Source organism: Furipterus horrens, unplaced genomic scaffold (assembly GCF_987537825.1).
Source record: "Furipterus horrens unplaced genomic scaffold, mFurHor1.1.pri manual_scaffold_6, whole genome shotgun sequence".
In the NCBI taxonomy this organism is placed as follows: domain Eukaryota; kingdom Metazoa; phylum Chordata; class Mammalia; order Chiroptera; family Furipteridae; genus Furipterus; species Furipterus horrens.
In genome coordinates, this window is record NW_028327176.1 from 88,333,327 (window position 1) to 88,349,649 (window position 16,323).

At 44.9% G+C, this 16,323-nt stretch overlaps 1 protein-coding gene and 1 pseudogene across 6 annotated transcripts in view; both read left to right on the forward strand.

Annotated features, from left to right (window-relative positions):
- Positions 1-16,323, forward strand: part of ANKS1A (ankyrin repeat and sterile alpha motif domain containing 1A) — a 191,660-nt gene that overhangs the window by 25,976 nt on the left and 149,361 nt on the right. The window lies entirely within an intron of this gene.
- On the forward strand, positions 4,574-5,403 carry LOC150006869 (small ribosomal subunit protein uS5 pseudogene; annotated as a pseudogene).

Sequence of the window (16,323 nt, forward strand, 5' to 3'; positions counted from 1 at the left end):
GACAGGCCTTCTCACTCCCTTCAGGCTTTCCAGTCACTGTGTTTGTGTACTGAGGTGTGTGCAGAAAGCCACACCAGCACTTGCTGCCAAATGGTGTATGGGTTTGATTCTAAGTGTTTTATAAACTTTAAAGCTGTCTTTGCTTTGGCCTCTGGTCTGTTGCTAAAATAAGCTCTGTCTGTCTGCACAGGACAGCAGTGAGGGGGATCCTTAAAGCCACTGGGCCATTATTATCTAGATGCCCAGCACTTCCTTGCTCACAGCCTTGGTCCTTAGCTATGTGACTGTGTCCTCAGGAAGCTCAAGAATCATTTGCATAGGACTGGAAACTCCAGGGCTTTGTGATTGGCGTTGTCTGGAGTCTTAACCCTGAATGGTCATTAAGAAACCCAAGCCACGCACACATTATCAGAACAAGAGAGGAAATTAACTCCAAACCTATACTCCATGGTGACCTTGTTCTGTACCAATTGATCATAAACAGAAAAATAAAATAAAATAAAATAAAATAAAAAGAAACCCAAGCCACACCCCTTACGCTGAGAGGAAGCTTTTCTCTCCTGTCAGCCAAAATTCATTTATCTGCCCACCCCAACTCAAAATTTCCTGTTAGTGTAAATCCTTAACAGTTTAGAATGAAAGATGGTGGTATGTGGGGCAGAGATTCCTTATTCAGATGAATAGAAGAGAAATGACAGTTTGCCTAGAGTCATAAAAAATAAAACTGCAAGATGAACTTATTGCTGCTGGGAGCCCCCACGGATCTCTGAGTGCCCAGGGAGTGTTAATGCTTTTGCAGCGCAAGTTCTAGTACACCCAGGGATGTACATTTTAGCTTTAAGCTGTGGGTAAACAGGCGTGCTAGGTGAGCGACAGTTTATGAAAGCTGAGCGTGTGTGACCTCGGTTCAGTGTTGTGATGAAATCAAACATTCTTACACTAATCTGACACCTTGAATGATACGCATGATCAGTATTGTGCTGCATGGTAATTAGGTAAGCAGTTCACATAAGTGACTATAATTAGTATTAATTTTTACATGGTCAGATCAGTTTTTCCCAGTTTCACATTTATTAATTTGTTGGTCCTCCAGCATCAGTGTTAGCGTCAGTGTTCCGTTGCTGCCCTGAGTGGTCTGATGCTCATCATTGGCATGCTCTGTTCCCTGTGTTAAAACACGGAAGTGTTAGGTTTCCTTCTGTAGAGCCCCTTGGAGAGAGGGCGGTCAGCCTGATATTCTCCCCGCCCCTCCTCTACTTCGACCCCAGAGCAGCTCCTGCGGCTTCTCCCTGATTACTGGCATTCTGGGAGTCTGAGGTCTTCAGGAAAGTGGGGCTCTAGACCTTGAGAGTAGGTGGCCCACCCTTGACTAGGAGAGCATAGTTTTGGGGTGATAGGCCTCTTTACCTCTGAGAAGGAGTCAGCAACACATTTTATTAAAGAGTAGGGGCTGAAAAAACTGAACATCTCGCACCTAGCAAATAGTAAGGGTTTAATAGACATTTATTTATAGATCTTCCTTATTCTACCGTAAAGCTGATTTTGGGTTAGGAGGCTAGTGCACTAGAAAGAATACTTTGATATCTTGGGTGGAGGACCATTGAAAAGAAACAATATGTTTTGTATGGACTGAGAAACAGAATTGTTTTTGAGTGACATGTGTGGCCTGCCCTTGTATCTGTGTGACGTGAAGTGATGATGGGTGGCTCACTGTTTGGTGGTGAGATGCTGAACCTTTCATTGTGGTCCTGCTGGCTGTGCATGTGTGTTGCCTATTTCTCTTGTGGCTAACCTGACCTACCATTTGGTTCCCGAAAGGTTAGGCTTTCTTTCCTGTATTTGATGAATGCTGTCAGCTTCTGCAGAGGTGAACTTTGTCTTTTTTTCAAATATTTACTGAGTTTCTGCTCTGTGCTGGGGGCCAGATACAGAAGGATGATTAAATATCTCAACTTTAAATAATACCTTTTGCATTTATCTCTATAAACTCATTTGGCCTCAGCACCTGTAAAATGAAGCAAGACTGTTCATGTGCCCACAATACAAATTAGTCACAGGGGTGAGTTGACTTGTTTAAGGTTACACATGATAATAGTGGCTGAGCCAAAGCTTTGGTCTCTTGATCCTTAACTATTTGCTAGTGAAGAAGGACTAAGTAAAATTGTATTTGAGTCTAAAACTAATCAGTCAGGAAGGATGGCATCTGCCCAAAGAAGTTTTTGTAGAATTCATACAAATGATTCTTAGACTATACCACGTTATGAAAATATAATTAAAAATATCAGAATTTACCTGGCTGGGTGACTCAGTTGATTGCTGCATTGTCCTGTACACCGAAAGGTTGTGGGTCCAATCCCCGGTTGGGGTGTTACAGAGCAAAAGGGGGTTCTTTCACATGGTGCCTTGGTGTAAAACCCAAAAACTAGTGTTGAGGAAAACTGGTCTTTATTTACAGTATTTCAACCTGCAGAGGGCAGTGAGCACTTCAGCTCAGAGCCCTGTTCTCCCATGGGACCCAGCACTTCGCTTGCTCCCCAAAAGGCTAGAAGCCAAAAACATGCCCAGAAGTTCCCCATCCCTTATCTGTCAGCTGTTTCCTTCAGGATCTGGGGTACAATGTCATCAGCCTCCGTATAACAGTCCAGGAAAACATGTGCTGTGTTGCACTGGATCATGCATGGTTCTCCCTTTGCCCTTTCAAAGCTGCATGATGTTTTCCCTTTTGTTTCAAAGCTGCATGGAGATCCTCTGCCTTCCTTGCAAACTGCATGGAGAACCTTAGCTAAAATGTCTGCTGCCTATTTTTAAACCCCTGACTGCGTTCTCTGACACAGTGGGTGTGGTAGCCAGTTCTGACCATTCACAGAACCTTACACAGGCCCTGTATGCTCTTTCTGTACCATCTCATGGTCCAAAACCCCTCCCATCCTCTTGGGGCCTTGGAAGAACCAAAGCCATTTGTGTAACAAAGACACTACTAGCCACTAGCCACAGGCATGTGAAGGCATATTAAAAGATGTTTCCTTTCCCCATCCCCCAACCTGCGGGCTCTGGGGATTTTTGGAGACTCCCATTCTGTAACAGGGGCACATACCTAGGTTGTGGGTTCAATCCCTGGTTAGGGCGCATAGGGAGGCAACCTATCAGTGTTTCTTTTTTCCCCTTCTCTTTGTCTCTCTCCCTCTCACTTCCTCTCTAAAATCAATAAACATATCCTTGGGTGAGGATAAAAAAAAAAAAAAATCAAAATTTAAACATAATTAAGGACTGATAATTTGCTCAACAAAAATATTCATCACTTGTCACCCTAATGAGTTCCCTATTGAGCTGAGATTGATTTACTTATCACTGTTTGATTTGTACAGTGTTTACAGGAAAACACTGTTCCCTGTAATTTGTAATTGGTTTGGCAGAGTAAGATTTTTCTGAAATTGGGGAGGAAATGGTTTTGAAAATTCTATTCGCCATTTTTGAGTTGGCCAGGATGGGAAAAACAGCTAAGGTAATGTGCCAGCCCATTTTCTTTTGCAGCTAGAAATCCTCCAGGCCCAGTAGCCATTTTAAGTTTATTCTTTGAAAAAGGCCTTTGGGCTCCCTTTGTTTTTTACTATTTCCAGGTTCTGAGGAACTAGAAGAATATTTATTTCCCTGCGAGTGGAATGAGAAGAGAATCAGAACATTGCACCGTGTAGCCCAGAACAGTGTTATTGAACACAGGCCCTTGGAAGGCGTGAGTGTGGGAGCAGGATGGGTTGTAGAGCTGCTCTTCCTGCTGGTCTTGCACAGGCCCCCGAGGCAGCAGTGACAGAGCACGGGGCCTGTGTGTGGTTAGAGAGTGGGCTCGAGGCCTCGCCGTGCTGATGTGGTTAGTTGTATGACCTTAGGCAAATTGGTTAATGTATCTCATTCTTTTCAGCTGTAAAATGGGGTGATATTTTACTCTAAAAGGGAATTTTGGGGTATCATGTATGTAGAAGGTCCTTCTGTTTATAGAGGGAAGTATTAGCTATCCCTTTACATACATTCTGGGATCATTTGAAATGTGTGTCCCCCAGGAGATGGAAAATTCAGTGAGGGCCAAGGCCACATGGCTCTGTTTTGCTCACATGTCTCCCTGTCCCTGTGGCAGTGCCTAGACCTTAGTAGATGCTCAGGTACCTGGTGAGTATCACTGCAGGCAGCGGAGGGAGATGCCGCTGCTCTGCCTGTAAGCGTAGATCTGTTGTTGTTGACGTCTTGGAGCTTCAAGCCTAGGCAGGGTTCTTTGTTAACAAGGTGCAGTTTGGGTTTTCATATCCCCAGGAGTCCCTTCCAGAAGGTTTCCTCCCCCTACTTCAGCTTGGCTGATGAAAATGCCGCAATGAAGTGGAAGGAGAGGCTGGCTGTGTGCGTTTTGAGGCGGGCTGGCAGGCCCATGAGCCTGATCTCCGAGTCCCTCTGAGCCCACTCCTAGTTTCAGTGGGCTGGTTCTCTTTGTTCCCGTCTTCTCAGAAAAAGTATTTGGTTCTAGCCCAGAGTTATTTTCCTAGTAGCCAACCAAAAGCCTCCGGCTTCTTTTCTAAGAAAACACCAAATGGCTGCCGCTGGGGGAGGGCCTGGAGGCAGGCCGGGTTCAGTACCTGGACCCTGGGCCTGGGGTCATGGAGCTCGGAGCTCCGGAGGTGAGGCTGAGCACAAGGAGTGGATTCCAGTCACCAAGCTGAGCCGTCTGGTCAAGGACCTGAAGTTCAAGTCCCTAGAAGAGATTAAGCTCTTCTCCCTGCCCATCAAGGAATCTGAGATCATTGACTTTTTCTTGGGGGCATCCCTCAAGGACAAGTTTTGAAGATTATGTCAGTATTAAAGCTGACCCACTGGCCAAGGGACCCCGTTCAAGACATTTGTCACCATTGGGGACTATAATGGACACGTTGGTCTGGGTATTAAGTGTGTTAAGTGCTCCAAGGAAGTAGCCACTGCCCTCCATGGGGCCATCACCCTGGCCAATCTCTATATTGTCCCTGTGCGATGAGGCTACTGGGGGAACAAGATCAACAAGCTCCACACTGTCCCTTGCAAGGTGACCAGCTGCTGTGACTCTGTGCTGGTGGCCTCATCCCCGCCCCCCAGGGACACTGGCATGGTCTCAGCGCCTGTGCCCAAGAAGCTGCTGCTGATGGCCTGTATCGAAGACTGCTACACCTTGGCCAGGGGCTACCCTGCCACCCTGGGCAACTTCATCAAGGCCACCTTCAATGCCATCTCCAAAACCTACAGCTCTCTCACCCTTGACCTTTGGAAAGAGACCGTGTTCATCAAGTCTCCATGTCAGGAATTTACCGACCATCTTGTGAAGCCCCACACAAGAGTTTCCATGAGGAGGACCTGAGGAGGACCCAGGCTCCAGCTGTGGCCACTATATAATTATATGCAAAAAAATAAAGTGAATTAATCCTGTTAAAAAATAAATAAAAGAATTTGGGGATAAAGGAGCCCCATGTCTGCATCTTACTAGTTAACACATTGAAGAAAATCTGGATCTGGCAATTTATGAAAGGATGAACCAAAGTCTCAACTACAGTATACTTTTCAACAAATATCACTGAATTGAGTTAAAATGTGAATTAATATGAAAATGAAATTGCTTGGATTGAGACTGCTGTTTCCTCTGTGTTCTCAATGGAGCCTGCTATGGAAGAAAAATTAAACAAAATGCTCTTTATAAAGCTGCTATTTTAAGAAGAATGATTCAGAGATGAACCGAGGTCCAGGGAATTTTCATCAGCAGATGAAAACTGAATTGCCAGGTTTGCCTGACTTCTCATTTTAAAGATTTTTTTCCCTCTTTTGGTCTCTCGTAAAAGTCTTCCTCTAAAATATGCTCTGCCCCATGTCACTTAAAAATAAAAAAGTTTCAGAATGTTCAGAATCCCATCTGTGTGGGATTCTCAGCTGGGAATTGCATTGTATAAAAATAAAGGCAGAAACACCACATTATTGGGCTACAGAGTTTTGGGAAATTTTCTTAAGTCATTTAGTGTATTCCCATCGTGGTCTTTCAGCGTTTACCCAGCACTGCTGTGAACAAACCTGCTACTTTTTCTGGATCCAAGGCAGCAGCCGCTTACTTCACTGCTGCCTCCAATGCCGGTGTCCCTCATTAAAGGTGTACCCCACAGCCCTCCTGTTTTACATGGAGAGTAATAAAGTAGAATTGCTAATAATAAGGGGGAGGGGTGCTCCCTTTTACACTTAAAGACAGGCATCTGTTTTGCGGGGCGGGCAACATATAACACCCCCTGCATATTCCTTTATTTGGTTCACCACTAAACCTTTCCCTGCAGGCCCTGCAGCGTCCTGGTTGCACTGGCTGAGGATGAGCAAGGGGGAGGAGGTAGCCGGTCCTAAGGAGCCCTCGGCAGCCTGCTCCCAGCGTTCCCTGCCTGGGCACGGCAGACAGAGCTCCCCACGGGGAACTGAGAGCAGGCCCTTGGCTGAGAGGAGACAGCTCCTCCTGTGTGGTTTGTGGAGAGACAGGTTTCACCTGAGGTACATTTAGATGTCAGTGTTGTTTTCTTTTGCTACCTTTTCATTTATGTGATCTCTTCTCTTCACATCCAGCCGAGCTTCCCTGCCTCTAAGTGTTCCAGACTACTTATCAAAATTCCTATAACCACTGTGTAGCTAGATTCCAGTTGATGTTAGAGAATCAGTTTTTGTAAGAGAATTCACATTCAAGTGCAAACAAAACGGTATTCCGCCCTGTGTCGCTCTGTTTGTCTAACCCAAAAATCTGACGGTGTGATGTAGGAAAAGGTCTCTGTGAGTGGAGGCTCTCGGCTTTCTTCCAGCTGGGTGGCGAGGCAGGGGGTCCTGTCCCTGCGGAACCCACTGCTGACTCCTCTGTCCTCCCTCCCCGTTCACTGGTCTTTTCTCTGGACGTCAGGCCCGGGGCTCCTGGCCCAGCTGGGCCCTGCCTCTCCAGCCTGTGGCCGCCCTGCTTAGGGAATTCTAGGTGTTTCTGCTCTGGGCAGGGTCACAGCAGTTACAAGGGTGAAGCTGTGAGTGGAGATGATAGGCAGTTTCCAGAACGGCCCTACTGTAGAGTTGGGAGAAGATCAGGCTGTCTCTAGTTATCACCGCCCTCCCTGCCCCTGGTAACACCTACGCAAGCTCTCCCTAAAGCGCCCGATTTGCCCTGTTCTCCTGCCTCAGCACTCCACCAGGGTTCCCTGTGTCGCATTCTACCCTCTTGCCCTGTCCCTAGAACCATCCCTCTTGTTCCTTCCAGAGACTGAGTTTGGCGGTCACTGAAGTCAAAGCCTTGAGAGTTTGTGGGTGTGAAACACCTTCTGGTTGAGAATCAAACGAAGGGTGTTGAATTCTGTGCAAATGTGGATTGGGATTGGTGGTGCCACTTTGTGCGTAGTGCTTAGGAGCCAGTCGGCCTGGTTCAAATGCCAGCCCTCTGCTTAGCAATAAGTAATTTAAACTCTATGTGCATCAGTTTTCTTCAAAAATAAGAGTAATTATAGTGCCTACCTACCTTCTAGGGGGCTTGTGAGGATCTTCAACAGATGCAGATGTTTTGAACAGTGCTTGGCACATGGTGTGTGCTTATTAAGTGTGAGCTTTATAACTGTTGTACAGGGTGATGCTATGGGCCTGATAAAAAGTCTGCCAAGAGGTTTATCCCTTAATGCACCTCTGTACTTTCTATGTAGAAAATTATAATGAGGTACGAAGGCAGCAAAAGGTGTCTCCAGATCAGTTTCAAAAAAAACCATCACATTTATTAGCACTTTGTCTCAAGGTCTCCTTGAAGGTGGCTACCAGATCTGTTCTGTAAATTTTATAGTCTCATTAAAAGTATTCTGTTGCTTTCTGATTTATTGAAGGGAAAAATTTGACTGCAAGTGTGAATTTATTTTTATGGAAACACTGTATAACTATGGCATATTAAATATGAATTTGACAAGTTACTGTTACATTTTGAACTTTATATATACCTTAAAAAACTTGATCCTGAATGAGTATCAGTTATGATTGATAAGCCATAATGTTTCTAGTTCTTTATACAAAAAGGTGGAAGTTGGTCCCTTGGGAAGGTTCCCCCAGGAGACTGTTGTTTCTAAGGCAAAATTAAATACTGGTTTTTCAGAATGGTGGCTTGCCCTTGGGTACAAAACCCTTAATGTGGCTGAGGTTTTTGCAGTCGGGCTCATCTGTCTTTCCTCTTTGCTCACTGTTAGCTTTACACCAATGCCTCGGCATTACTTCATTTAGCTAATACTAAGTGCCCATTTGCAATTCCCTGGCATCTGGGCCCGGCGCTGACTTGCATCTATACCTGTACACACGCTCCTCTTTGCATGCAAAACTTCCCATGCCCTGGTTTTTGACAGACAGCTTCTGGACTCATCTTAGAAAAGAAAGTAGGTGTGGTAGTTAAGTTCTTAGACTCTGGAGTCAGGTTCTCTGGTTTCAAGTCCCAGCTTTGTCACTTGCTAGTGATATGTGTGCCCTTGGGTAAGTTTTTAACCTCTGTTTCATCTTTAAAATGGCAGTAATAATAGTGTCTGTCTTGCAATGTTTTCCTGAGAATTATAGGAGGTAATTGACAAGCGCACTTAGAATATTCCCAGCACATAGTAGATTCTCAGTAAGTGTTAGTTTGGTCATTACTATTGTTACATGTCACGTCCTGCAAGAAGTCTTTTTGATTCTGCATGTGAGGGCCTTTCCTATGTATCCCCAGAGCCTGTTCTGTAACTCCTGATGTTGCATTTATTCTGCTATGTACTTTCCCATTTGCTTGTTTCTGTCCGCTTTTAGATAGACTCCAAGCCCCTTGAAGTTAGTTGAGGTCTCTTTCTTGGCCACAGCTCTATCCACATTGCCTGGTAGATACTGTTTCCTTCCTCTACATGCTCTAAGATGTTAGGGTAACTGTCTTCTTCCTTCTTTCTTTTTCTTCCTTTTTAGAAAAGATCTTTTTCTAAATTACTTTTTAAAATTACTTTTCTATGAGTGGACCTGCTTGCCTTTTGTGTTATAAGCCAAGAGGCTTGCTATGGTGTTCCCGTGTTCCCTCACTAGGGCGGTTTTTAAAGATGCACCAGGGTTTGGGGATGAAATGACACTCATTAAGCCCACTTGTGCCAGACATTATTGCAGGCTTTTTGGATACACTCTTACTGAATTAACCCTCAGCTCCTCTACTAGGTGCGAACAGACCTATCTAAGAATTGTGTGAACCTCTGAGTGATCCAGCTTAGTAAAAATCACAGTTGAGCTCTAAACCTGGGTCTCTCTGGCTTCAGGGCACCTACTATTTTTGTCCTGCACTCACTGCCTTGATGAGGACTTGTAGCTGCCTGGTTCTCTGCCACAGCTACCTTGCCAGGGCCTTAATGGCCTCTTCTCTAAGGAGCTGTACAATTAAACTTCAAAAACAATGATTAAAGGAATTGATTCTTTCTCTTGGGAAGATGCCGAGTTGAATATCGTCTTAAATTGTGTGATTACAATACTTGAATAGTGCAAAACAGTGAGACATATGCAAGCAGATAAGGATTATGGACAAAACAAGAAGCTTGGGAACGTTGGGGAATGTTATTTTTATACTTCATTTCTTAGTTTGTCCAAAAGTTAAAAATAGAATTAATCATGCATGCCCTGTAGGCCACCTGGATCTCTGATTGGTACGAAAAGCTTACACAACATGTCCCAAGGAGGGTCTGTGTGAAAACCTTCTATCAAAATATGCTATTTGCCAGAGAATAAATTCCACTTCTCTTCTGAATATAGTTTTTAAAAATATGCTTTTTTAAACATCAAAACATAGATGGGCCCTGGCTGGTGTGGCTCAGTGGATTGAATCGCTGGTTCGATTCCCTGTCAGGGCACATGCCTGGGTTGTGGGCCAGGTCCTCAGTTGGGGGCGTGTAAAAGGCAACCGATTGATGTTATTCTTCCTCTCCTTCTCCCTCCTTTCTCGCTCTCTAAAAATAAATAAAAATAAAATCTTTTAAAAAAACCATAGACTATGGTTTATTGGGACTAGAGCTGATCTTCTGTGCAGTAAGATGGATCAGAATATTACAGAATGTTCTTTTTACTCTAAGGATCATTACAGTACCAGCCTTTTGCAAAAACTACCACTTTTTAATTTTCTGTTTACATGTTTAAAAAAAACAACATGGGGCTGACATGCTCTCATGTGATGAATTAATGTCCACTGGCTGAGGAGCTCTTTTCACTGTAATAGGCCTGGCCACCATGAATGGCACCAAAAGGAATACCCTCCTCCTCTGGTTGGTTCAGTCTCTCACCCAAGCTGAGGGCACAAGGAGGATTCAGAGAAGCTTCCAGATGTAGCTGCTGCTGAAAGCCTTGGCTTCAAAAATATCGAAGGCTCCTTCTAGTTCTGAAATTCTGGAAGAAATCTGAAAATACAGGAGGAGGAAGCCCCTTTGTTGATTTTAAATCTTTCAAAAATGTTAACATCTTTTTAAAACTTTATTAGTTAAAAATTTTTTTCTTAGGTAAGTACCTGTGTGATGACTTATATTCTCAAAAAGCTTAAGTATAACTCAAAGCTTTCTGATCATAGGTGGTATAGGTAATGACGTATTTATTAAAACAACTGATATTTGAAGTTTACAATGAACAGAGCCACAAAATCTTGATGTTCTTTTTGGAAGTACGTCCATCTAGTCCATCATGCAGACTCAGTGTTGTTAGCAACTATTGGCTGGTAAAAGAATCAGGGACTTTTTTTGGTAAACAAATGTTAAGAGTCTTAGAGATTTGTGGGGAGACTCAGAAGAACATACCTAGATGTTCTGAGTAAATTGATACCCTCCTCCAGGTTATTACATGCAGGTCATTCATAACATTGTGCCTTGTCCTGTTTCCTATATGGATTATTCCCCCTTGTCTCTGTTGAGATGTAGTAATTAACACTCCCTTTTGACTATGGCTCTGAACTTAATGAGTAAGTAGACAGCAACAGCAGCTAAAATTTCTAGTGCACTTATTGTGTTCTGACCACTGTGCTTTTGCTTTACATTAAATCCCCACAAAGCCGTATGAATAAGCACTATTATCCCCATTTTACAGATGAGCAAAATGAGGCACAGAGAGGCTAAGTAACATGTCCAAGGTCAGAGAGCTAGTTAGTGGATGAGTCAGGGTGCACTGTGGCTCCGGAGCCCACATTCCTACCCACTGCACTACACCTGTCTGGGCTGGAGATGTCGTGAGAACTTTTGACATTTTGTAAACCTGCCAGTTCCAAGCTATTGCTTTGGCCATAAGCATGGCTTTGCTGTCTTGGTCAGTACAGGTAGCTTTGTGTTTCAGCAAATTCGCAGAGATCAAACTGTCCTCACAGCACGATTTCCTTCACTTACATGTATGACTCTGCTTAGGCTCCACTCACAGCCCTTGCAGCTCTGGGGTTCATCCTAATGGAAGGTGGTGAGGTGCAGCCATGAAGGCGACTGTGCCCCCAAGAGCAAGCGTGCGCAGGGGAAGAGGGTGCAGAGTAACCCACGCGTTGCCACACCCAGGACCCAGGGGAGGAGCCAGAGAAGTCACCATAGGAGGAACCAGCAAGAACCGAAGGGGAAATCTAGGAAGGCCCGTGATAAATCAAGGGAAGAGAGAGTTTAAGGGAAAGTTTGATCAACTGTGTTGGGTGCTTCAGAGATCATGCAAGATGAAAACTGAAATTGGATTTGGGGATTGTGTGCGTTGCTGACCTTTGAGAGTATGGTTCTCTTTAGGTGGGGAGCTGGTGTTGCCATGAGGACATGGGGAGGCCGCTGGGAGGAGGACATTGACTTCCAGAGTTTGGCCAGGACGTGAGACATTGAAGTAGGATGAGTTTGGGAGCTGAGGGACTCGGCGAAGTATTTTTCCTTTTTTCGGGTCTGCTGTTCTCACCATATCCGGAGGCAGTGGAAGAACCTCCCGGGAAGGGAGCAATTGAAGATCCTAGGATGATGTTATTAGCACATATTGAGTGCTTTCTGTGTGCCAGGTTCTGGAGGAAGCGTACTTCCTGTTATATATTAGTAATTCACACTGCGACTCTGGGAGGTGGGGGGGGTCAAACACCCTTTTACAGATAGGAGAAAGAGACTTCAAGTTTAAGCCACTTGCCCAAGCTCAGAATGCTGCTAGGTTGTATTTAGAGCAAAGCCTGTCTAACTACATCATAGAGACAATGGAGTGAGCAGATTATAGGAGAGATACAATCTGAGAAGAGAGGTGCCTTCTCCCTTTGAGACCCTAGGGAGGATTCCTGGGTCCAGATGGAGAGAGGAAGATGGGTCTGATTTTTTGACTGTTATTGAAGTTGGGCTCTATACTGCTTCTCATAGCTCCATACTCAGAAGGCCTGTGAGCTGTGTGAGGGGTGTGTGTGTGTGTGAATTTTTTTCTTTTTGAAGGTCCAAGTCCTTTTGCCAGAGGGTGGGACTTCAAACATCTAGAGGAGGCTTTAAAAAGCCATCTCTGTGGACAGTTGAACAGACTGGGAGTGCTGGCTTGGCTCTGTGGCCTCGCTGGATCTTCTTATACTTGGCATTGAATGGAGGGGTTTTGGTGTGCAAATTTTTGTTTTGTCCTGTACTTATGGGTGTTAATATGAACCATTCAGCTATGTCTGTGAAGTTGGTCAGTGTTTGTTTTTTTAGATATGTCCTCCTCTAGCTTTTCTTTCAACAACCTTCAGGCTTCTTGTTATCATCATGCATTTATCAGTCCCAGAGACCGTGCCCTCAATACTCACTGTAGTCCTCATAAAAATTGTTGAAGATTTATATACATTTCTACTCCAAAACCTTCTACAAGTGCATTTTCCTGTTCTCAGCCTTTAACCCTTTCTGAAGGAGGCATTCTTTGGGGGTAATTTGTTAAGTTTCATGTTTCTCTGCAGCTCTGCTATTCCTGAATGTGGTTTGGCAACCATTGGCATGGGGACTTCTGGATTTCCTCATGGGTGACTCCTGCCATTTCAAGAAAATCTCTCTGAAATGATCAAGGAGGTGAAGGAGAAGGCAAACTGATTAGAGAGACAAAGGAATAAAAATCTCTTTGTTGGTACATTTATTAATATTATCTAATCTTAGAAGAGTCTTAATTGCCTCTAGTGTCATTTTACTTTTTCTACCTAATTGTGTAGATCCTTGCCTCTTTGCTATTGAAGACTTTTTTTTTTTTAAACTGGCAACTCAGCACTTACTACTAGTTTATTTCTATAGGACTTTAAAATGTTCTCATATTTCTTCCTCACATTTATTCACAAGACTTTTAATTCTAGTACCTTATTGGTCTGTATTAGTTATAGTTTCATGTTACCCTTTTCTTTTTCTCAGAAGCGTTGACTACCTTAGCAGACTCTTGGTTTCTTTCCTATCCTCTGTAAATGATTATTTTAAAAAATAAAACGCATTTGTTTTAGGCCTTTTGTAAACCATCTTTAGTATATTTTTCTCCCCCCAGCTTTCATGAAGTCCTGTATGACAAGTGACATTAAGTGAGCCGGAGAAGGAAGTCTGGTTAGACCCTGGCTGTGCCCAGACAGTGAACCAGGATTGGGTCTTGGGGAAAAGGATGTCACTGTGTGTGATGGAAGGGTCAGTTGGGGGCCCAGGGGTGACTGAGTAGGAACCTTAGAACCTTTCTAGGGGAATAACTGAGAAACCATGAGGAAGACTTAAGTGACAAGACATGGAGGAAGACCCTTCTTGCCAAGAATAGAGACTCTTATTCAGGGCGATTTTGTCAATAGCATTCTGGGAACTGGTGTGTGGGGCTTGGAAAATGGGGAGAAAGTAATTTCAGCTTGAAAGTGAGTGTATGGGGTGCTCTCTGGGATTCAGACTGAATTAAGCTTTCTTCTGTTACATTAGAGCAGTGATTATCAACCAGGGGCGACCCTCCGTGCCCCCGACATTGGCAATGTGTGCTGTCACAGCTTGGGGTGGAGGGTGATCCCACTGGCATCCAGTGGGTATAGATCAAGGATGCTGTAAACATCATACCAGGCAGCAGACAGCCTCCTGCAACCAAGAATTACCTGGCCAAAGTGTCGGTAGTGCTGAACTTGAGAAACCTTGCTTTTAAGAGAGTCTTGAAGGATTTTCATCAGGAGTGGATTAGAATTTGGAAATAAAATGAGAGGAGGCTATAAAAAAGCTCAGATTTTGTTACGTGTATTAACGTGTCCTAGGCTAATGTGAAGAAAAACTGTGTAGTTCTCTGGGGTGGTTTCTGTTTTCTAATGATCATGAATTGTTGTAAAGAAGTGTTGCCGTTCCAGTCACTGGCGTGCTGCCCTGCAGAGGGTCCAGGGGAGGGCCCCTCACCTGGGAGAGGTGCAGGTCATCCGGAGCCTTGGACTCTCCGGGACAGACTCCCAGCCACTGGGTGGCGGCAGCGTGGGAACCTTACCTGTGGTCGTCAGGAAGCCTCTTTGAGGGCCACACATGGACTCCCTTGACCATCCATGCCTTTGACTGTATGTGTTTAAGGGAGAAAGAAAATCCGTCAGAAGCTTCTAGAGTCCTTGGAAAGTGTAGTGTTCCCAACCCTTAGAGCCATTCTTCCTCTTGGGCCTCTAATGATATTAGAGATAAATGATCTGTCCCTGGACTTACTGAGTGGGGGTGAGGGAGTGTCGATGAAGCCAAAGACCCTGTCTCTAAGGAGATATCATCACTTCAGAGTTTTTAAAAGGAAACCTTTCGATTGTTTTGTGACTCCTTGTAATTTGTGTTATACAGTTTATTTGAATTCCTTAAAACAAGTATTTCTCACTGTGGAATTCCAGACCCCATAGTTGTGAACTTCGAGGTACTAAGTGTTCAGACAGAGACGAGGTGTGTTCTGTCTCGGAACTTGAGGTGGATTTTACATGGGAGCACTCAGGTTGGTCAGATGTGGGTTTAAAGAGGGCTCCTGCTCACTGACTGCCTGGTTTCCCGGGGCCCCTCAGCCTCCCAGGAGGAGAAAAGCACCTCTTTAAGCTGCTGCTACGCACCAGAACCACTTCCCAACTTAGACTTGGCCTTATTTCCTTATCGCTTATGGAGTGTTTGCTAGTGTGCAGCTTTGGGGATGGGCCGTGGGGGATATAGGCACGGACCTTGCTGTTGGGTATCTTGTGATCATGGTGCAGTATGAAGCGGTCTGTACGGATTCTGTAGTGGTCAGGAGGGTGGACTCTGGCGCCAGGTTTAATGCTGGCCCCAGGATTGCCTGCTGTGAACCCTGGGCCGGTTAGCCTGTCTGGGCCTCAGTTTGTCCATTTGTATGGAAATGAGAATAATTCACTCGGATTGTTGTAAAGATCAGATGAACATTTGGAATGCAGGGTGTTACCACATAGAATGATGTGGTGCAGATAGAACTACCAAAAGAATTCAGAGGAGGAGGAGGGGAGCTGAGGTAGACGCGTTCAGGACTTTCTTGATGGAACTTGAAATGGGCTGAAGGTTTGAATCAGGGAGAGAACAGTTGCAAGGAGAGCAAGTGTGCATGAGGGTGTGGAAGTAGGAGGGACTTGTGTTCTAGAAGTCGTAAGGAAACTGATTAGGGTGATAGGAAATTGCTTGGGTACTTGATTTGGAGCATAGGAGGTGGAGGAAACTGATAACTTCTAACACCAATCTGAAGATGAGTTTTTATAGAGGGGCCCTGGGGATTTCTTAGCTGTGGAATAACATAAGTACCCAGAAGTGAGAGCAGGTGAGTCAGCTGTGGTCTTACAGGCTGGGCTGAAGTAAGGTGAGTGAGGACAGTCCGAAAGCCAGCGAGGAAGCTGCTCTGGACTATGGCTAGCCTTGGGAATACAGAGGAAGCGGTCAGGGTAGGCAGTGTTTTGAAACAGCCCTGTAACATACAGGATTTGATGACGGACAGAGACGCAGGGGAGACGAGTGAGTGCAAGGTGGCCCGAGTCTCCAATCCCACGTAATGGCTGTGCAAAAACCTGGTCAGAGAGAGGAGCGAGGGGAGGAGGAGCAGGTTAGGGGAAGGTTCTGTGATCATCATACAAGTAATGACCCCTTACAACCGAGAGCAGCCCTATGCCCCAAACTGAGGTGGCTTCTTAGGCTGCAGTTTGAATGCAGGAGCAGTAGGCAAGGCTGGCATTTCTCCCATTCATTCCCAGTTTCTCCAGCTCCACCTGGTCTGCTTTATGCAGACGTGGCATTTGCTTCTCTGTAGCAATAGTTCAACTGTATTACTGGTTCCCCAGACCCTCTTGCGCCACAGGCTTCTCAGAGAACCAGGTGGTATTTGGCTTCAACCCTGTTTTCCATAAGG